Consider the following 23,426-nt stretch of genomic DNA (forward strand, 5'->3'; position numbering starts at 1 on the left):
GGTACGTTTCAAAAAAACATGCCAACATGGATGAGCCCTAAACTGTCAGTGGGCGGTAAGTGAGGACAAATAATAGATAGATCGCTCCTAAACCATCCCTAGTTATGTCCTAATGGTTGCAGGATCTTGAGTATAACTTGTTATATGTGAATCCATTGTTTCTTGTTACAACACAAGTCTGCAAAGGTATCCAAAATAGCCGGTCTTAAAGACACTGTAACCTGTTCTGGAAGTGACCGCCTGTGTTGGGCACATGTTTTAGGTTGTTATTGATCATAAATTTACCTCTCTGAATTAACCCTGTATTCTGCTAATTGTTGGAGATACCATGACCCTACTCCAAAAAAAAAAAATGTTCAACTGGGGGAGATTTATCAAAACCTGTCCAGAGGAAAAGTTGCTGAGTTGCCCATAGCAACCAATCAGATCTCTTCTTTCATTTTTCAGAAGCCTTTTCAAAAATGAAAGAAGCTGTCTGATTGGTTGCTATGGGCAACTGGGCAACTTTTCCTCTGGACAGGTTTTGATAAATCTCCTCCAATGTCTTCATAATATTCACTTCTGATTCCCCTCTTACATGCTCCTTGACCACAGACATGACACTAATACAGTGTCACTTGACACAAATCATGACACCAAAATACGTTACACTTGACACCAAGACACTAATATGGTTTTGTTTTTTATTTTTTATCTATCAGACATAATAAAGATGTTGCCTGGCACCTGGTGGTAGTTTTATGCCAATTCATGTTATAGTACCATGCACAATAGTATACCACACAGCATTTAAGATTTTTTCCCCACAATGAAACCAATGCCATGACACTACAATAATTGTCACTTAGCGCCAATCTTGACACTATTTTGATTTACAATGGTCAGGTACCATCACACTATTATAGCTGCCACTTAGCATTCAAGACATAACCCACTCTTTACGATGGCCCCAACCATGACATTATTATACCTGTTACTTGGCGCCATTCATGACATTAATGTGTTAATTGGTGCCACCAAATATGTCAGTAATATAACTCTTACTTAATATATATATATATATATATATATATATATATATATATACACACACACACTGCTCATAAAAATAAAGGGAACACTAAGAAAACACATCCTAGATCTGAATGAACTAATCATATGAAATACTTTCGTCTTTACATAGTTGAATGTGCTGACAACAAAATCACACAAAAATTATCAATGGAAATCAAATGTATCAACCCATGGAGGTCTGGATATGGAGTCACACTCAAAATCAGAGCGGAAAACCCCACTACAGGCTGATCCAACTTCATGTAATGTCCTTAAAACAAGTCACAATGAGGCTCAGTAGTGTGTGTGGCCTCCACGTGCCTGTATGACCTCCCTACAATGCCTGGGTAAGCTCCTGATGAGGTGGTGAATGGTCTCCTGTGGGATGTCCTTCCAGACCTGGACTAAAGCATCCGCCAACTCCTGGACAGTCTGTGGTGCAATGTGGCATTAGTGGATGGAGCGAGACATGATGTCCCAGATGTGCTCAATCGGATTCAGGTCTGGGGAACGGGCGGGCTAGTCCATAGCATCAATGCCTTCCTCTTGCAGGAACTGCTGACACACTCCGGCCACATGAGGTCTAGCATTGTCTTGCATTAGGAGGAACCCAGGGCCAACCGCACCAGCATATGGTCTCACAAGGGGTCTGAGGATCTCATCTTGGTACCTAATGGCAGTCAGGCTACCTCTAGCAAGCACATGAAGGGCTGTGCGGCCCCCAAAAGAAATGCCACCCCACACCATTACTGACCCACCGCCAAAACGGTCATGCTGGAGGATGTTGCAGGCAGCAGAACATTCTCCACGGCATCTCCAGACTACATCACTTCTGTCACGTGCTCAGTGTGAACCTGCTTTCTTCTGTGAAGAGCACAGGGCTCCAGTGTCGAATTTGCCAATCTTGGTGTTCTCTGGCAAATGCCAAACGTCCTGCACGGCATTGGGCTGTAAGAACAACCCCCACCTGTGGACATCAGGCCCTCGTACCACCCTCATGGAGTCTGTTTCTGACCGTTTGAGTGGACACATGCACATTTGTGGCCTGTTGGAGGTCATTTTGCAGGGCTCTGGCAGTGCTCCTCCTGTTCCTCCTTGAACAAAGGCAGAGGTAGCGGGCCTGCTACTGGGTTGTTGCCCTCCTACGGCCTCCTCCACATCTCTTGATATACTGCCCTGTCTCCTGGTAGTGCCTCCATGCTCTGGACACTACACTGACAGACACAGCAAACCTTCTTGCCACAGCTCGCATTGATGTGCCATCCTGGATGAGCTGCACTACCTGAGCCACTTGTGTGGGTTGTAGACTCTGTCTCATGCTACCACTAGAGTGAAAGCACCGCCAGCATTAAAAATTGACCAAATCATCAGTTAGAAAGCATAGGAACCGAGAAGTGGTCTGCAGAACCAATCCTTTATTGGGAGTGTCTTGCTAATTATCTATAATTTCCACCTGTTGTCTGTTCCATTTGCACAACAGCATGTGAAATTGATTGTCAATCAGTGTTCTTCCTGAGTGGACAGTGTGATCTCACAGAAGTGTCATTGACTTGGAGGTACATTGTGTTGTCTAAGTGTTCCCTTTATTTTTTAGCGCAGAAAAAAACACGAGCACCTTAGTACAGAATAAAACACCCTAACCGTATGCGCGGAATAAACATGCCAACCGTAAGCCCAGAATAAGTCAACTGTATGCCCAGCATTAAACATGTTAACCGTATGTACAGAATAAACCTGCTAACAGTATACACAAAATAAAAACTCGCTAATCAAGATGTTATTGCTCTGAAGACATGTCCGTAACAATAACCTATGTGGTGCGTCCCCCCTGCAGACGTGGCCGGCTTAAGAAATGTGTGCTCGGTATAGCTGCTATAAGCCCAATGGAGGAGATTTATCAAAACCTGTGCAGAGGAAGAGTGGTGCAGTTGCCCATAGCAACCAATCAGATTGCTTCTTTCATTTTCCACAGGCCTCTTTAGAGGCCTGTGGAAAATGAAAGAAGCAATCTGATTGGTTGCTATGGGCAACTGCACCACTCTTCCTCTGCACAGGTTTTGATAAATCTCCCCCAATATGAATGCTATAATCGTGTATCATAAATGTATGCACAGCAAGAGATGCAACAGCTATCCAACGCTAGGAACGTATGCACATAATAAACATACCTACTGTGGAGGCTACGCACGTATGCACCAAGATAAAACTATGAGCAAATGCATAGAATAACAAACTATGGCCGTATGCTATGTACTGGAGCATATCTAATGTACGTGTACTGGAGCGTATGTACTGTGATAATGTAAAGAAAGTTATGAATTTATGATCTGCTACAAGTGTATGTAAAGCATAAAAGATATGTATATATATATATATATATATATATATATATATATATATATATATATACACACACAGTGGTCCATCAAGTTACAATATTAATTGGTTCCAGGACGACCATTGTATGTTGAGACCAGAACTCTATGGAAACCTGGTAATTGGTTCTAAAGGCACCAAAATGTCATCCAAAAATAGAAAAAACAGAAAATTAAAGAAAAATAAATCCTTACATTTAAAAGTAAGAAAGATCTGCAGGGAGCTGTAAATCACTGTCTAAGTCAGTGTTTCCCAAGCACGGAGCCCCCAGCTGCTGCAAAACTACAACTCCCAGCATGCCCGGACAGCCAAAGGCTGTCAGGGCATGCTGGGAGTTGTAGTTTTGCAACAGCTGGGGGCACCCTGCTTGGGAAACACTGGTCTATCTAGAGGACAGGAGCTTCTTCGGGGTCCTGTACAGTATCCGCAGTGTCCTAAAAAAATTAACATGGAGTCGCCCTTACCTGGTGTCCAGAGGAGCAGGTAACCCTGGTACAGGTAAAGAGTACAGAACATGTAATACCTCCCTGTACTGTAGGGGGCGCTACCAGACACCAGTCAGTGCATATGCTTCAGTAATACAGGGGTTTTACCAGTGAATGCCCATTCTGATTGGTCAGTTCTTCTGGCCATTGACACGTTTCACAGATCCGGACTGTCTGTACATTGCATGTTGAGTCTGGTTTCAACTTACAATGGTCCAGAAAAGACCATTGTATGTTGAAACTATTGTATGTTGAGGCCATTGTAAGTTGAGGGATCACTGTGTATATATATATATATATATATATATATATATATATATATACATAGTGAAATGCTATGTATGAACAGTAGAGATGCTACAAGCGTTTGAATATAAATTGTTACAGGCTTATGTATAGTGACCGCTGCGATCGAGTGAAACATCGTAACTGCCAGGGGGTACAGCCAGTACAGCAGTAAGGGGCCCGAGCTCCTAGGAGGCCCGGACCCCAGCTGCACCCCCCCTGCAGCAGCCCCCGCACAGAAGCAGGAGACTGCTGTAAAGTAGTCTCCTGCTTCCAGAGGCAGACTGACGGTCGGGCACTTCCTGAGCCAGAGGGGGCCCTCTACTGCCACCCACATTTTTTCTTTACACCTGCGGCATGTGGGCCCCGTAAAATCAGCGCAGGGGTTGCACTGTCTGCCTGGGATGAGAAGAGCAGAGAGCTATGACCCCGCCCCCCTCACACTATTGGTGGAGCAGGAGCACATGTCCTGCTCCATAGACTCTGCTGATACCAGCTCACCATTGGGAAGAGGAAGCCTTCCAATGCCTACAACTGGGTCCTGCCCATCAAAGTAAGTAACTTTCTAGGAAGGAGGGAAGGGGTGTCGTGTTGTGTGTGCAGGATGCAATTTGGGGATTATTGGGAGGTATATAGGCATTATCCCATTATCTCATGCAACAGATGGAGGCACCCTGGTTAAGAAACATTGAGATAATGTCTATTTACCTCCATCTCATTGTTTAACAAGGGTGCCCCCAGCTGTTCCAAAACTGCAAAACTACAACTCCCAGCATGCCCACACAGCCAAAGGTATGCTGGGAGTTGTAGTTTTGCAACAGCTGTAGGCACCCTTTTTGAGAAACAATTAGTTGGAGGTAAATATGCACCATATGCTCCATCTCATTGTTTCTCAACCAGGGTGCCTCCAGCTGTTACAAAACTACAACTTCCAGGATGCCCAGACAGCCAAAGCCATCTATCTCATATCTATCTATCTATCTATCTATCTATCTATCTATCTCATATCTATCTAATTATCTATTTATCTATCTCATATCTATCTATCTATCTATCTATCTCATATCTATTTATCTATAGCTATCCATCTATCTATCTCATATCTAGTGTTGAGCGGCATAGGCCATATTCGAATTCGCGAATATTCGCGAATATATGGACGAATATTCGTTGTATTCGCGAATATTCGCATATTCGTAATATTCTCGTTTTATTTTCGCATATGCGAATATTCACGTGTGCGAAAATTAACATATGCGAAAATTTGCATATACAAATTTTAGTATAAGCGAAAATTCGCATATGCGAAAATGTGCATATGCAAATGTTCGCATATGCGAAAATTCGCACACCAGTCTCACACAGTAGTATTAGAGCCTTCTTACACCACATAAGCTGGAAGCAGAGAGGGATGATCACTGTGATGTGTACTGTGGAAAAAAAACAAAAAACGAATATTCGTAATTACGAATATAATGCGCTATATTCGCGAATATTCGCGAATTCGCGAATATGCGATATTCGCGAATAAAATTCGAATATTCGCGAGCAACACTACTCATATCTATCTAATTATCTAGCAAATAGATAAAGACAGCACCTCAGTCGTCCAGAGTAGAAGAAGAAAATGAAAATGGGGTGCCCGCATTCCTGGAACCTGGGTCCACTGGTTCCTCAATCAAGAGAAATAAAGATGATGCAGCACTCCACACATATGCAAAAGGTGGTTGTTTATTCCATCATGTGCAAAGACAACATTTCACCAGTCTCTCACTGGCTTTCTCAAGTTATCTAATTATCTATCTATCTCATATCTATTTATTTATCTATCTATCTATATATCTATCTATCTCATATCTATCTATCTCGTGTCTATCTATCTGTCTATCTAATTTCTGTGTCTATCAGATTCTGTGAAGAGGAGTAATGGTTGGAAGAAGACTTCATGATGGTCAGAACAAGATAGAAAATGAAAGAGAACCATTCCAAGAAGACGCCTCCTGTGAGTCAGCAGATGTTACTGCACTGTAATCACAGGGACTGCAGAGCCAGGGTCCCTACTATGTGGGCTTTGTATTGGGGGATATTGGTCTATGTTTAGCAGTTTTATTTCAATCACTATGTGGTGGTCATGGTGTGGCGGTATTATTCTCACATTTATGCTGGTATTATTATTGGTATAATTGGTCTCAATGCACAGGATTTGGTCAGTAACAGTATATGTATAGTGATATGTATAGTGATCATTTTCCTCCTTGCATACTGGTGTTATTGGTAAAATGGGTCTCAGTAAACAGGATTTGGTCAGTAACTGTAAGATGGTAATATTTATAGTGATATTTCCTCTTTCCTTCCTCATTAACTTAAAGGGCTCTTGTTTTTCTTGTCGTGTGTTTTAAAATATTTTTTTCGTAGACAGTGGGTAAGATAGCAGGCGGACACTGGGGGCAAACTTGGTAGTGGGCCATGGGAGGGGGGCCCGAGCCTTGAGCTGTGTAAGGGGCCCCAAAATTTGGTAACTGCTTAACAACGCCTGCCAGTAAAACTATCAGCGTATGTATGATATGAATGCACAAGATAAATGCTATCAGCAGATAAACAGTATAAAGCTATGAGCGTATGTATGGCATGAATACAATGAGCGTAAGAACAATATAAATACTATAAGCTTATAAATAGTATAAGCTATGGGCGTATGTACAGCCTGCATGCAATGTGCGTATGACCAACCCACAGCCCCCAAGCGCACACAGCACTGCACAAACGCTATCAACATTCCCCCCTTCCACCTCCCTCCACCCGAGCGCAAACACCCTGTTTATATGGATCGATGTGCAGAATAAATGCTATGAACGTGTGTGCACTTATATATTTGCCATTGACAAATGTGTAATATACAGTACAATAAAAGAGTAATCAGCAGTGTTTTACCACTTACTACACAGTGGGGGTGTACACTTCACTTTATATCCCCCCCTCCAGGTAGGTATATACTATTGCCACCAAGGCCCCAATTTCTATCTTCCACAGTTGTGAGTAAGTTCCAATAGTTATATTTTAAGATGTTGTATTAGGCTAATAAAACATCTTAAACTATAACTATTGGAACTTACTCACAACTGTGGAAGATAGAAATTGGGGCCTTGGTGGCAATAGTATATACCTACCTGGAGGGGGGGGATGTAAAGGAAAGCTTTTATCCCCCCCACTGTGGAGTAAGTGGTAAAACACTGCTAATTGCTCTTTTATTATATATACTGTATTTATCGGGGTATACCACGCACCGGCCTATGACACGCACCCTCATTTTACCAAGGATATTTGGGTAAAAAAAGTTTTTTACCCAAATATCCTTGGTAAAATGAGGGTGCGTGTGTGCGCATGCGTATACCCCGATATACTGTTTCTGACCCCGCAGAAGCCCCCAGGAAAGGCAGGGGGAGAGAGGCCGTCGCTGCCCCATTGCCTCCCCCATCCCTTGTTTTACAATGACCTGTTGCCGGGGTCGGTTCCGCGCCGCTTCTGGCTCCGGTGTGGCATCTCCTGTGTCGTTGCTATGCGCTGCGAGGCGCAATGACGAGTGACGTCTTCATTTATTTTTTTTCTAATTTCACTTTACCATCTTAGACTATTGTGTTCTGATCCATCAAATAAAATTCAGATTAACAAAACACTGAATTAAAGGCTGTTCCAAAATATGAATATGAATACTTTTGCAAAGCACTGTAGGACCTTACTCCTCAAGCTCTACTCTGCATCTCCTGGTGAGTGTGTCAGTCCGGCCACACCACTCCCACACCCCATCTCGCAAAGCTACACCCACCATTTAAGCCACACAGTCTTTATTTTCTACCTTTTTGTGCATTGGTCCTGCTTGCAAGTCATGCCCACTTCAACAAAAACAGGCCTCCTTTTATTTTCACCCTACAATTTCTTCATCACAACTCAGTCCCACCTGAAGATGAGATATGAGGATGAGATATGAGGACAGGATATGAGGGCAGGAGATGAGGACAATATATTAAGACGGGATATGAGGTTGGGATATGAGGTCGGGATATGAGGTCGGGATATGAGGTTGGGATTTGAGGACGGGATATGAGGATGGGTTGTGAGGAGGGGATATGAGCAGGGATATGAGGACTGGATGTGCGGACGGGATATGAAGTCGGGATATGAGGATGGGATATGAGGTTGGGATTTGAGGACTGGGTATGAGGATGGGTTGTGAGGAGGAGATATGAGGACTGGATGTGCGGACGGGATATGAAGTCGGGATATGAGGATGGGACATGAGGATGGGATATGAGGACTGGATATGAGGTGGGATATGAGGACTGGATATGAGGTGGGATATGAGGACTGGATATGAGGTGGGATATGAGGACGGGATATGAGGTGAGATATGAGGACTGGATATGAGGTGGGATATGAGGACTGGATATGAGGTGGGATATGAGGACGGGATATGAGGTGGGATATGAGGTGGGATATGAGGACTGGATATGAGGTGGGATATGAGGACTGGATATGAGGTGGGATATGAGGACGGGATAAGAGGTCGGTATATGAGGATAAGAATTGAGGATGGGATATTAGGACAAGTACTTCCTCTTATGTTGCTTTTCCTCCCCCACAAGGATAAGGTAGGAAAAACCAGGCAATGCTGGGTACTCAGCTAGAATATATATATATATATATATATATATATATATATATATATATATATATAATATAAGTAAAAATTCAAAAGCCCCATTTACATAGGGGTATCAACTCTGTATTTGCCGATACCTTCTGGTCACATGACGGAGGTCTATTAGGCCCATAACTGTCATATGCAGAATATCTTTGGCGCAGCCTCTGTACACAATCCTCTGATTATTCGGCTGTATATTATACACAGGGTTAATGAACGCCTGGGTTTGCTTTTTACTGGAAATAGCTTGATAAGTTATTTACTGAGCTGATGGGAACTCTATTGATTCTGTTCAGGTTCGGAGCTGGAGACTTTTAGTACTTTTTTTTTTTTACAGGAGCCAAAGATTTTAATAGGAGGAAACAATAATAATAGACTCCCACATGCAGTACTCTTTTAGACCTAAATCATATTACAATGAATTTGTGAGCCGCGCAAATCATTAATGGTCGACCCAGGAAGGACAACACAAACGCAACAAGGCCCATTACAGCCGCACTGAGAGTCTTAGTCGGAAGCCCATGCATCTCCGTTACTCGCCTATGTGGGTGGATCTAACATTGATTCTCCTTTCTGAATAGAACAGAAAAATTCTTCTTCTCATCTGCTAATGAATTATACATTGACAAATAAGCGAGCAGGATGTTATGGATCTAAAAATATAGGTTAAAAGGAAGGGGCAGGTGAAAGGGTAGGTCCACTTCAGACCAACAATTCAGAATACAATCCTCCCTTAATGTACTACAGTATATTAAAGGGGCTATCAACCATAAGGTGACTTTAGTACTTACCTGCCAGACAGTAATGGACATGCTTGGGAAGGACCTGCGATTGTCTTGGTGCTAAATGGCTGTGTTGTGAGTCCACCATAATGCTGCTGCTTTCTTTTTGTAAAATTACTATTTACTGTTGGAGTTCCCTCCCTCCAACTACAAGTCTCAGGATCCCTTGTTTATAAGTGTGAGGCCACTCCCTCCACACATCAGCCACTCCACCCATTGCTGCACAGCTAGTCTTCCATGCGAGCCGTGCTGTGCTTGAAACTGCATTTCCCTGCAGCCGTGTGGAGAATAATCTCCCTCCCACACAGCGGTCACTCCACTCATTAAAACAGTGGTTCTCAACCTTTTTTGTGACTGCACCCCCCAAAGGCTGAAAGTATGTCCGCAGGTACCCCCTCACGCAGAACTTGCACGCGAGGGGTACCCACGGACAAAAGGAGTGTTCTTACATTTTTACTAATGCAATACTTAATCCCCTTGTGCTATTCTTCCCCCTCCATCTTAATCCCCTTGTGCTATTCTTCCCCCTCCATCTTAATCCCCCTGTACCATTATTCCCCCCTCCATCTTAATCCCCTTGTGCCATTATTCCCCCTCCATCTTTATCCCCCTTTGCCATTATTCCTCCTCCATCTTTATCCCCTTGTGTTATTATTCCTCCTCCTCCATCTTTATCCCCTTGTGTTATTATTCCTCCTCCATCTTTATCCCCTTGTGTTATTATTCCTCCTCCATTTATATCCCCTTGTGTCATTATTCCTCCTCCATCTTAATCCCCTTGTACCATTATTCCCCCTCCATCTTTATCCCCTTGTACCATTATTCCCCCTCCATCTTTATCCCATTCTGCCATTATTCCCCTCCATCTTAATCCCCCTTTGCCATTATTTCCCCTCCATCTTAATCCCCCTTTGCCATTATTCCCCCTCCATCTTTATCCCATTCTGCCATTATTCCCCCTCCATCTTAATCTCCCTTTGCCATTATTCCCCCTCCATCTTTATCCCCTTGTGCTATTATTATCCAATATGGCAAAATGGGATCAGAGGAAGGGGGGAATTGCACAAGGGGATAAGGATGGAGGGGGAATAATGGCACAAGGGGATTAAGATGGAGGGGGGGGGATGGTGCAAGAGGATCAGGATGGAGGGGGAATAATGGCACAAGGGGATTAGGACCTCCAGATGTTACTGGAATGCTGGGAGTTGCAGTTTTGTAACATCTGGAGATCTGCAGGTTGAAGACCACTGAAAGGGATTGACAGGCGGAGAGTTCACTCGAATATAAGCCGAGGGGGGCATTATACTTGAGTATATACGGTATGTTGTACTGGAATGAGGGATAAAACAGCCAGTCAGTGCATGCACTTTAGTATCATAAGTGTTTTAACAGTGAAATGGCTACTCAGATTGGTCAGATCATCCAGCCTTTGAAGCATCCATTGTATGTTGTGTATGGTTTCAGGTTCCAATAGTCCAGGAAAGAACATTGCAAGTTGAGTAGGGTATGCTTAGTTTTCATACACTTCAATTGGAGTTAAGCTGCAGTAACACTAAATGGCCACTACATAATGTACGGAGCTGTCTGCTTCCAGCTCTGTCTCACTGTGTCTAGTGGCGCTACAGCGCTGCAAAATAGTAGATTGACGATCTGATATTAATCGGATATTCATGACATATCCTGAAAAATTCTTTAAAATTTAACAGTGACTATTTTTTTTCAAGGAAAAAAATACAGTATTAGGTCAGATTTTCTAATATGATCTGTCACGTGTTAGTCACAATCATAATAAATACATGTGAATGGTCAGAAAAGTGAGAGCTGATGGCTCCAACCTATTTACAACCTGCATAACAATATCCCTGATCCGATCATTATTTTTACCACTAATGTAGCGTGCAAATGGCAGTCGGAGGGGGCTGTACATAAAGGCAAAACACTGAAAAATATTTTACCATGACGGGAATTCATTTTTCCATTAACCACCAACAGTCGCAACACAAAAATCTCTCTCTCTATACATATATATATATATATATATATATATATATATATATATATATATATATTAGACCTTCCATGTACCGTAAATAAAAGACCTAACTGTGCTGTGATATCCAGCGTCCATTGTGCTATATATTACAGAAGGTAATGCATTGTGCGTGCTGCACCCCTCTGCTTTATCATGCTAAAAACCAATAAATCAAAGTCCTCTGTGACAGCAGAGTCCCCAGCCAATATCAAAACACACATGGCGGTCTCGCCTCTCTCATTGCTTTCCATTCATATAAGAGACTTTCAAGTGAATGCTGCATTTTTTTCTTTACGGAGCAAATTTTTAAAAAGAAAATCCCAATTCTAAAGATACAAAAAACTACAAAAGATTGTAAGATGAATATAACAAAGGTAGCGTGTGTTGTGTAATCCATGAAGGTCCCTATGGACTTTGCCCCATCTCATGTACATACATTATGCACTTATCTTGTGCAATTATTGTGAATGGCGCCCACATAGTAAGACCAACCCCAGTGACCATACAATTATACCAACCATAGTTCCCATAGTACTTCAATATGATATCAGCCATACGATAGTACCAGTCCGTGTCCATGCAATATAACCAGCCGCACCACATACCGTATTTTTCGCCGTATAAGACGCACTTTTTCTTCCCCAAAACTGGGGGGGGGGGAGTTGGTGCGTCTTATACGGCGAATACACCCCTATCGCGGCGGTCCCTGCGGCCATCAACGGCCGGAATCTGCGGCTAATACAGGACATCACCGATCGTGGCGATGCCCTGTATTAACCCTTCAGACGCGGCGTTCAAAGCTGACCGCCGCGTCTGAAGGGAAAGTGACACTAACCCGGCTGTTCAGTTGGGCTGTTCGGGACCGCCACGGCGAAATCGCGGCGTCCCGAACAGCTTAACCCCTTAAGGACTCAGGGTTTTTCCGTTTTTGCACTTTCGTTTTTTCCTCCTTACCTTTTAAAAATCATAACCCTTTCAATTTTCCACCTAAAAATCCATATTATGGCTTATTTTTTGCGTCGCCAATTCTACTTTGCAGTGACATTAGTCATTTTACCCAAAAATGCACGGCGAAACGGGAAAAAAAATCATTGTGCGACAAAATCGGAAAAAAAACGCCATTTTGTAACTTTTGGGGGCTTTCGTTTCTACGCAGTGCATATTTCGGTAAAAATTACACCTTATCATTATTCTGTAGGTCCATACGGTTAAAATGATACCCTACTTATATAGGTTTGATTTTGTCGCACTTCTGGAAAAAATCATAACTACATGCAGGAAAATTTATACGTTTAAAAATGTCATCTTCTGACCCCTATAACTTTTTTATTTTTCCACGTATAGGGTGGTATGAGGACTCATTTTTTGCGCCGTGATCTGAAGTTTTTATCGGTATGATTTTTGTTTTGATCGGACTTTTTGATCACTTTTTATTCATTTTTTAATGATATAAAAAGTGACCAAAATACGCTTTTTTGGACTTTGGAATTTTTTTGCGCGTACGCCATTGACCGTACGGCTTAATTAATGATATATTTTTATAGTTCGGACATTTACGCACGCGGCGATACCACATATGTTTATTTTTTATTTTTTTTACACTGTTTTATTTTTTTTATGGGAAAAGGGGGGTGATTCAAACTTTTATTAGGGAAGGGGTTAAATGACCTTTATTAACACTTTTTTTTTACATTTTTTTTGTAGTGTTATAGGTCCCATAGGGACCTATAACACTGCACACACTGATCTCTCATGCTGATCACTGGCGTGCATTAACACGCCTGTGATCAGCATTATCAGGGCTTGACTGCTCCTGCCTGGATCTCAGGCACGGAGCAGTCATTCGTCGATCGGACACCGAGGAGACAGGTAAGGGCCCTCCCGGTGTCCGATCAGCTGTTCGGGATGCCGCGATTTCACCGCGGCGGTCCCGAACAGCCCGACTGAGCAGCCGGGTCACTTTCACTTTCACTTTAGAAGCGGCGGTCAGCTTTGACCGCCGCTTCCAAAGGGTTAATACCGCACATCGCCGCGATCGGCGATGTGTGGTATTAGCCGCGGGTCCCGGCCGTTGATTAGCGCCGGGACCGACGCGATATGATGCGGGATCGCGGCGCGATCCCGCTTCATATCGCAGGAGCCGGCGCAGGACGTAAATATACGTCCTGCGTCGTTAAGGGGTTAAAGGACACTGGGAGGGACCTTACCTGCCTCCTTGGTGTCTGCTCCGTGCCGGGATCCCCTGCATGGCCGGCGCTCTCATTCGACGTCATCACGTCGTCGCGCACGCCGTCCCGTCATCATATAGGAGCGGCGTGCGTAGCGACGTGATGGCGGCGACAGAGAGCGTGGATCCCGGGGAAGAAGATGTCCGGAGCGTCGGGGACACCCCGGGGACGCGGCAACAGCGATGGAGCAACATCCAGGGCAGCGGTGACGAACGGTGACGGGTCCGGAGCGGCGGGGACACGTGAGTATAACCTCCTATACCAGTGGTCTTCAACCTGCAAAACTACAACTCCCAGCATGCCCGGACAGCCAACGGCTGTCCGGGCATGCTGGGAGTTGAAGTTTTGCAATATCTGCAGGTTGAAGATCACTTTTGGGTTCAGAATCTTTTTTTTTCTAGATTTTGCACCTTTAAAATTGGGTGCGTCTTATATGCCGGTGCGTCCTATAGGGCGAAAAATACGGTTATTCATATAGTACGACCACCATCAGTGTAATTCCAGCAATAGGGCACACACATAGACTAGAAAGGGGGCTTCAGTCCCTGCCCTTTTAATGCCTCCTCATTAGGTGCCCTTTTTTCCTGGACAGCTGCTGTTAGTAATATCAAGGTAAATGAACTGCCCATTTTTTCAGTTGAGCCCCTGCCCCCCAAAATGTCTGTGAACGTTTCTGAATCAATAGTAAGGTGCAGGGTCATCAGCGGCAATAACCAGGCAATAGTTGAATGCAATCACTTTTACTGTAGTTGTAGCATCATTGATAATGTCAATATGAAGGCACAGTCTCTCCAATGAGGGTAAGTTTTTTCCTAGGGAAGAGACTGGGCAGTCCAACCCAAAAAAAAAAGAGGAAAGCTGTGCGGCACCTTGGGACAGATGGATATACTGTATATAAGCTCATGTACAGAGATTTTACTCATGCAAAGGAATGAGCTAAAAATTGGTTTATTTGGATAACAATGGGGGTGATACAGACAACGCGTTTCGCAAGGTGAACCCTCGCTTCGTCAGGTCCTGAGGGTTCACCTTGTGAAACGCGTTGTCTGTATTGACTGCTCCATGAGGCTATTTACAGTGTTATGCCTGACACGCTACACAAATAGGTGAGTTCATTATCCTCAACTACATCATCGCTACTTGCACCACCCTGATGTATATCTGTTAACAGCACTTAGATAGCGCCATATGTGTTCTTTTCACCTATATGTTTTTGAGAACAAGGTGACAGTCTCTGCTGTGAGCACGGCCGTGCTTAGGAATCACTCACTTTCCGTGTTGTCCTACACCAGGTGGCTTTGCTTTCCAGGAGCTGAGGATTGTCCCACACACTGATTTCACTTGTGCGTCAGGCTGGCCAGGCTCCACCAGAACCAGAGCTTTTCTCTAAGAACTTTTCAAAAGTTCTCCGAATCACTGGCAAAAAGTTCTGGTTCTGACTTAATTAGTTCTGTACCTGTGTAACTGAATAGTCCAAAACCTGTGTATGACACTGTCTAAGAGCCCTGTTTAGGTCACCTAGGAGTATACCTATGGACTTCTAAGCTGTTTTTAGGACAGAATTAAAAGGGGTACTCCGTCCCTAGACATCTTATCCCCTATCCAAAGGGTAGGGGACAAGATGTCTGATCGAGGGGGTCCCCCGCGATCTCCCTGCTGCAACGGCATTCATTTAGAGCATCGGGTGCAGCGCCAGAGGCTCGTGGCGTCACGGCCATGCCCCAACCTGACGTCACGTTCACGCCCCCTCAATGCAAGTCTATGGGGGGGGGGGGGTAGTGACGGTTTTCATAGATTCCCCAGCATATTTTCCTCGGCCCCCTGGCCTGCTTGCATCGGCAATCCACCACTCCGAGCAGCCACACATGGGCCAGAGAGTCGCAGCGCGCATGCGCAGTGTACTCAGACATCCCGGCTGCTCCGCGATGTCCGTGTACACTGCAAGTGCACTTGGCGTCTCCCTGGCCCTGGGGTGGGGAAAGGCAGGACAACAGCTGGAGGCACACTATGGGTTGCCGGTCACCGGTGGATCCTCAGCGTAAAACACGTTGCGGATCCATTATGTGTGACCCAACCCTTAATGGGATTCTGCTGCGAAATGCACATGATGGTAATTTCCATTCCGGCCTCCATGTCAATTATTTCTGCGGAATCCGCTCAGAAATACATTACCGTCTATGGAGAATACATAGTTCTGAGTGGGCCGGAAGAAGCTGAGATCGTGAAACGTTGCTCTTTTTCCCTGGAATGCACCTGTTTGTGTATGCCCATCCCCATGTCCCCAGGAAATAAAGCAACAATGGACTTTACTGGCTGAGTTGCCATCTATTCTGTTCTCTCTTCTGCTGCATATTTCTGAGTGGTCCTAGTGCCGTCATGTTCTGCCCGCTCCTGCTGTCTGCAGAATACCCACTGGAAATTTTCTAGGCACACGTTCCACTAAAAATCCGCCATGCGAACATACCCTTAAAAACATTGCTTGCAGAGGAGAACATTTCTTTAAAGGGGTACTACCGTGCTGACAACTTATCCCCTATCTAAAGGATAGGGGATAAGTTGCCTAATCGCGCGGGGTCCCGCCGCTGGGGACCCCCGCGATCTCGCACGCAGCACCCCGCTCTCATCAGGCCCCGGAGCGAACATCGCTCCGGGTATGATGACTGCCGATCATAGGGCCGGAGTATTGTGACGTCACAACTCCGCCCCCATGTGACGTCACACTCCGCCCCTCAATGTAAGTCTATGGCAGGAGGCGAGACAGCTGTCTCGCCCCCTGCCATAGACTTGCATTGAGGGGCGGAGCGTGACGTCACACGGGGGCGGAGCTGTGATGTCATGATCACCGGCCCCATCATCAGACCCGGAGCGGATTTTCGCTCCGGGGTCTGATGAGAGCGGTGGTGCTGTGTGCGAGATCGCGGGGGTCCCCAGCGGCAGGACCCCGCGCGATCAGACAACGTATCCCCTATCCTTTAGTTAGGGGATATGTTGTCAGCATGGTAGTACCCCTTTAATATGGAGTATGGAAGGAGCATATGGTGCCAAGCAACGTTTCACCACGCTACAGAAAATACAGCGCCATCTCTGTGTCTATGGGAGAAGTTAAAATACAAAGCAAAAACACTTTGCGCTTATTTTTATTATTTTTTTTGTGGATGTAATCACCGACTTTGTTAAATTTCTCCCGAGCATGTTCATCTAAATGCAAGAGGAGCCGTTCCCAACGTATACGCGCCTGGCACTTAATATAATGGATGGTCGACTGGAACGTGATGTGTACACTCATCATTCATGCGACATGACAACGGCATAAATGTACATCATCCTGTCTAACAAATGCTTCACATTACAGAGATTGATTGAAAATATTCTCCGACTTCTTTAACGCAGGAAACTATAAGACCTCATTATTTTCCCGCAGTTTTTTTTTTTTTTCTCCTGTTTTGGTCGTTGTCAGAAATATTACAATGCGGCAGGTAACATATGGATCATTGGCTACACAAGAACGTACACCGGTATGGAGTCGTATCAAGATGTACAATGTATCTAAATATTTTATTTACTGCTGTATAATATAATGAGTCATGGAAACAAGTCGCAGCCGCTAAAGTATGGACGGCGGGGTTCTGAAATTGCATCGGGAAGAAGAAAAAAAAAATAAGTATTTTATTACACGGAGCAATTTCCTCAAGGTGAAGGCAAGAATTGAAGTTTGAGACAGACATAAATCTGCCTGCCCGGTGCACCGCCGGTTCAGGGATTATAGTCAGAACGAGACCGGCTTTTTACAAGGAAATCTTTGGTTATCAGCGTCTACTAAGGAAACACTTCAGGGAAATCTTTATTTTCCCAGTAAACTATGCAACGTGGGATAGAACAATTACATGTCTGGTGAGAAAGGGGAAAAAATAAGATTTTCTGTAGGAAGGGATAGACATAGATTTATGTTTATTTATTTACTTATTATTTTTGTCTTTTTACTAAAAGTAGTTTTTACGTAATAAATGTTATAAGAGTCTCTAAGGGCCTGTAATGAAAAAACAACCTTCTTGATGGCGCTCTAACCGAAGAAAATACAGTGAAATCGGCTGTGATATAATTTATTCATTAATGCAATGCGTTTCAACCCCGGGATGGGGTCTTTGTCAGGCATCTAACGATGCCTGACAAAGACCCCATCCCAGGGTTGAAACGCCTTGCATTAATAAATGAATAAATGATATCTTAGCCGATTAACTCTGCATTTTCTCCGGTTAGAGCGCCATCAAGAAGGTTGTTTTTCCATTAAAGGCCCTTAGACACTCCTATTACCTGCATTCTTGTCCGGTCCGCGCTGTCAATTTCCATGTCTTTTTCATGTTTTTGTATTTAGCTCATAAATTCCTCTGTTCTGGTGCTAACTCATTCTGACATTCACTGCTCAGAAAGGGGCCAGTACTGAGCCCGCTCTCACTGACAATGCATTCACCTCCTCCCTGAGTCTGCTGTGCTGTTCTGGGTCTCTGCAGACAGACAGAATTATATTCTGGATGGTATGGGGACCCTTAGTGGTCCTTTTTTTTTAAATATATAAATCATAATTTTAATTAAAAGGATATACATGTTTCATGAAGAATATATAGGGTTAAAGTTTTGCCAAGATATACAACAAATAAAAATTTTTAGATTCTGACAGTGCCAATTTAAAGGGGTATTCCGACGAAAAAAATCTTATCCCGTATCCAAAGCATAGGGGATAAGATGTCTGATCACGGGGGTCCCGCAACTGGGGACCCCCGCAATCTCCAGCGGCATCCCGGTCATCCGATGACTGGTGACTACAGCCGCCACGCCCCTCAATTCATGTCTAAGGGAGGAGGTGTGACGGCTACATACTAGCCGTCATGGCGCCTCCCATAGACAAGAATGGAAGGGGTGTGGCGTGACCCCCTCTAACACAGATATGACAAGCTTCCGTGTTCCGGATGCCGGTGCTGCCGGCCTGGAGATAGTGGGGATGCCCATCCTTTGGATAGGGGATGAGATGTTTTTCGCCGGAGTACCTCTCTTAGCCATAAAACGGATGGTAATTCCCATTCAGGATAATTTTACGTTCACAGGGTTCTATTTTCAGCGTTTTTTGGGCTATTTTGTATGGCTGGTCTGCAAACTGTTTAAAAGTATTTGCTTGTTGAGAGCTAAAAAAAAAACACAGGGGGACATTCACTAAGGCTAGGTTTCCAAAGGAAATAAAGGGAACACTTAAACAACACAATGTAACTCCAAGTCAATGACACTTCTGTGAAATCACACTGTCCACTCAGGAAGAACACTGATTAACAATCAATTTCACATGCTGATGTGCAAATGGAACAGACAACAGGTGGAAATTATAGACAATTAGCAAGACACCCTCAATAAAGGAGTAGTTCTGCAGGTGGTGACCACAGACCACTTCTCAGTTCCTATGCTTCCTGGCTGATGTTTTTGTCACTTTTGAATGCTGGCAGCGCTTTCACTCTAGTGGTAGGATGAGACGGAGTCTACAACCCACACAAGTGGCTTAGGTAGGGCAGCTCATCCAGGATGGCACATCAATGCAAGCTGTGGCAAGAAGTTTTTGCTGTGTCTGTCAGCGTATTATCCAGAGCATGGAGGCGCTACCAGGAGACAGGCCAGTACATCAAGAGATGTGGAGAAGGCCGTAGGAGGACAACAACCCAGCAGCAGGACCCCTACCTCTGCCTTTGTGCAAAGAGGAGCCGGAGGAGCACTGCCAGAGCCCTGCAAAATGACCTCCAGCAGGCCACAAATGTGCATGTGTCCACTCAAACGGTCATAAACAGACTCCATGAGGGTGGTATGAGGGTCCGACATCCACAGGTGGGTTGTGCGTACAGCCCAACGCCATGCAAGACGTTTGGCCTTTGCCAGAGAACACCAAGATTGGCAAATTCGCCACTGGCGTCCTGTGCTCTTCACAGATGAAAGCAGGTTAACACTGAGCACGTGTGACAGACGTGTCAGAGTCTGAAGATACCGTGGAGAACGTTCTGCTGCCTGCAGCATCCTCCAGCATGACCGGTTTGGCAGTGGGTCAATAATGGTGTGGGGTGGCATTTTTTTTTTTGGGGGGGGGGCACACAGCCCTCCATGTGCTTGCCAGAGGTAGCCTGACTGCCATTAGGTACCGAGATGAGATCCTCAGACCCCTTGTGAGACCATATGCTGGTGCGGTTGACCCTGGGTTCCTCCTAATTCAAGACAATGTTAGACCTCATGTGGCTGGAGTGTGTTAGCAGTTCCTGCAAGCGGAAGGCATTGATGCTGTGGACTGGCCCGCCCGTTCCCCAGACCTGAATCCGATTGAGCACATCTGGGACATCATGTCTCGCTCCATCCACCAATGCCACGTTGCACCACAGACTGTCCAGGAGTTGGCGGATGCTTTAGTCCAGGTCTGGGAGGACATCCCTCATGAGACCATCCACCACCTTATCCGGAGCATGCCCAGGCATTGTAGGGAGGTCATACGGGCACGTGGAGGCCACACACACTACTGAGCCTCATTTTGACTTGTTTTAAGGACATTACATAAAGTTGGATCAGCCTGTAGTTGGTTTTTCCCTTTGATTTTGAGTGTGACTCCATATCCAGACCTCCATGGGTTGATACATTTGATTTCCATTGATTCCACATTCAACTATGTAAAGACGAAAGTATTTCATAAGATTAGTTCATTCAGATCTAGGATGTGTTCTTAGTGTTCCCTTTATTTTTTTGAGCAGTGTATTTCCCATTCCTTTTGAATACACTTCTGGCATTGGCTCAAAAACTGCTGTGGCAATTTAAAAAAAAAACGCCAGAAAAAAACCTGTGTGGAAACCTAGCCTTAGAGAAGCAGGTAGAGCAAATCTTCCAAGGTTGCACGTTTTTGCGCAGAAATTGTGTTTGCTCAAAAATCACCATTTCTGCACATAAATGTGCAACTTTTGGGGGGTTTGCACTACTTTGCACCAAGTAGGAAGGAAGGAGCGTGCCTGCTTCACATAGGATTTTAGGGACGACTTTTAAAAAGTTACAGATATTTACACCAGCTCATAGCTGGAGAATATTTCTGAGCCGGCCGCAATGGCAGTAAAAGAGCCGCTGGATTTTCTAAGTGGACAAATTTACTGATTTTGGAAGGATCAACCAATCATTTAACATGTTTGGGGCCTCCTGACTCTTACTTGATGGCAGGAGGACCGAAGGATTGGGAATGATTGATTTCAACTGCGCAATTCATTCTTGGGGAGATCCGCTAAATATATGTAAATGGATCATGTTTTCTTTTCTTTTTCATTCAGGAATTTATTCCAATTGGACATCTGGAAGGATTTTTTTCTCCCTGAAATGAGGACAATTGGCTTTTCCATCATGAGATAAGGATGGGCTGAACTGGAAAGACATACTGGCCCAAATAAACCTGCCAACCTGTCAAACACCCAAAAGAGGTGTGGTTGGGCAATAAGGAGGCGTGCCCAGCAAGAAAAGGGGTGTGTTCTCCCAATCAGACTTATTTACTATTGAATTCACAGGAAATCCTGTAAATAAATGGCTGGAAATTTACACCTCAAAAAAAGCTGATCAGAACTTTCCTGACCTGTGAATCTGTGAATCCCCGTATGTAATAGAGTGGAATCCTGCAAGTCTGAAATAACATTCCCCACTATTAAAACCCAACACTCTTAGTAAATCATGGCCACTGTATGTATGTAATTCAGCAACACGTTTTGATTACTGTATTACTGTACTTAAAGGGGTAGTCCAGTGCTGAAAAACGTATCCCCTATCCTAAGGATAGGGGATAAGTTTCAGATCGCGGGAGGGGGTCCGACCGCTGGAGCCCCCCGAGATCTCCTGTACGGGGCCCCCCGGCTCACTGGCCAGATAGCAGGTGTCGGTCACCGGACGAAGCAGCGTCTGACACACACCCTCAATACTGCGCTATGGCAGAGCCGGAGATTGCCGAAGGCAGTGCTCCGGCTCTTCCATAGAGTTGGATTGAGGGGGCGTGTCAGCTGCTGCTTCGTGCGGTGGTCAAATGTCCCCTTCCTGCTGGCTGCTGGGGCCCCGTACAGGAGATTGCAGGGGGCCCCAGCGGTTGAGTCCCCCGCAATCTGAAACTTATCCCTTATCCTTAGTTTAGGGGATACGTTTTTCAGCACTGGATATCTTCTTTAATTCCCTTATAACACAGGGGTGTATTCCATCTGTACCTGGTGATTTATCTATTTTAAGGAGGTGTATCACTGCTTCCTGCTTGAGACACATGACATTTAAAGGGGTACTCCACTGTTCAGCATTTGGAATTAAATGTTCCAAACGCTGTTTTCGGGCTGCGAGGGTTGGCCACACCCCTCTTGCCATCATGGTAACTCCCCCTCAGTGCAAGTCTATAGGAGGGGGCATGACTGTCGTCCCGTCCCCTCCCATTGACTTGCATTGAGGGGGCATGGTCATGACATCATGAGGGGCGTGGCCGCCCCCCGCAATGCAAAAACAGCATTTAGAACATTTCGTTCCAAACGCTGGCCAGTGGAGTACCCCTTTAAAGGTGAATTTTTTTCATCCCTTTGAATTTCGCTTGACATTTAATTTTTCTCTGTGACTATAGTGAAGAAAAAATGATTCATAAATGTATTTTCCAGTCATCACATTCCACGATTCCTGATCCAATCACTGCATATATATTGATGGAGGGTCAGGCATAGACATGTAGGCCTCCATTCAAGGTGGTTTTCTACTGATTTACTGTCATCCCACAAGCGTACATTATTCATAAGGTGCCAAAAAGTGTGCATGTAAAAAACCTGCAAAGTATCTGAGCTAATCGCCCTGACATTCATCACTTGAGGAGGTGCCAAGGATTATATAACCCTTGACATACTTTAAAATGGGGATTATTGCGTCTCCCTTGGCGCCAGTATTACTGTAATTTGGCACAGATTAGGAAAGTCATAAATACTTGCAATTCATATGGGAATTTTTGAGAGAGAAAGTTGGTGGCAGCGAGTGCCGATTGTGGAAGATTTTTTTTTCCCTACTGCCAGACATGAGAGTTGGAAACAAAGGAAAGTTAATAAATCCAAACTGGAAATGCAGATTTAGGAAGATATTATGGAAATGGTTTTCGTAGCAGAAACTAGTTTCATTAAAGGGGTCAAAGTTTTACGGTAATTTACACTGATGGACTATCCTTAGTACAGTCAAGTGAATGGGATTGTAATGGGGGTCATGTGATGGAGAGCCGGAGGAGGACTAGAAAGGAATAGCACTGGTTAGTACATTACTATTCTGTACCATTTGTCAATTTAGGCTATTAAAGGGGTATTCAAGGAAAAAACATTTTTTTTTTTTAATTTTGTATTTATTTTTATTTTTTTTATATAAACTGGCTCCAGAAAGTTAAACAGATTTGTAAATTACTTCTATGAAAAAATCTTAATCCTTCCAGTAGTTATC

At 44.4% G+C, this 23,426-nt stretch overlaps 1 protein-coding gene and 1 long non-coding RNA gene across 4 annotated transcripts in view; one reads left to right on the forward strand and one right to left on the reverse strand.

Moving 5' to 3' along the window:
- Nucleotides 1–23,426, reverse strand: part of SAMD12 (sterile alpha motif domain containing 12) — a 639,318-nt gene that overhangs the window by 306,007 nt on the left and 309,885 nt on the right. The gene's annotated exons all lie outside the window — the stretch shown is intronic.
- LOC130274375 (uncharacterized) overlaps nt 4,420–23,426 on the forward strand; it is a 63,934-nt gene continuing 44,927 nt past the window's right edge. For 2 of the 3 annotated variants that reach the window (XR_008844344.1, XR_008844346.1), the window contains exons 1-3: nt 4,420–4,752; nt 5,780–5,922; nt 6,108–6,201. This is a non-coding gene — a long non-coding RNA (uncharacterized LOC130274375). Of the gene's footprint in view, nt 4,753–5,779; nt 5,923–6,107; nt 6,202–21,268; nt 21,550–23,426 lie in introns of those variants that run through there. The other variant, XR_008844345.1, reaches the window with a different exon arrangement.

The sequence above is a fragment of the Hyla sarda genome, chromosome 5 (assembly GCF_029499605.1).
Source record: "Hyla sarda isolate aHylSar1 chromosome 5, aHylSar1.hap1, whole genome shotgun sequence".
In the NCBI taxonomy this organism is placed as follows: domain Eukaryota; kingdom Metazoa; phylum Chordata; class Amphibia; order Anura; family Hylidae; genus Hyla; species Hyla sarda.